We start from the raw sequence: 293 nt of genomic DNA, 5'->3' as shown, positions 1-293 counted from the left end.
CGAAGCATCGCAGTTTATCGCCAGTAAACTCGCGAAACTGCAAAGTATCCTTGGAGCGTCCCTCCTCCGCTGCAGTAACCTCGAGGGCCAAATCCACGCCATCACCTCCGAAAATAAAATGCAGCGCAAGACCCTCGAGACAGTCACTGAAAAGTGTCAAGTCTCGAAAGAACCCTCCCGACCCACCACCTACGCCGAAAGAGTCGGAGTCCGCTCCAAAACTGCGGCTCTTTCAAATTTAAAACAGAACCCTCCTAGCGCGATCACGATCCTTCCACAGGATCCCAAGGTCT

The sequence above is a fragment of the Megalopta genalis genome, chromosome 11 (genome assembly GCF_051020955.1).
Source record: "Megalopta genalis isolate 19385.01 chromosome 11, iyMegGena1_principal, whole genome shotgun sequence".
In the NCBI taxonomy this organism is placed as follows: domain Eukaryota; kingdom Metazoa; phylum Arthropoda; class Insecta; order Hymenoptera; family Halictidae; genus Megalopta; species Megalopta genalis.
The sequence above is the reverse complement of the archived record's forward strand: the minus strand, read 5'-3'. Positions refer to the sequence as shown.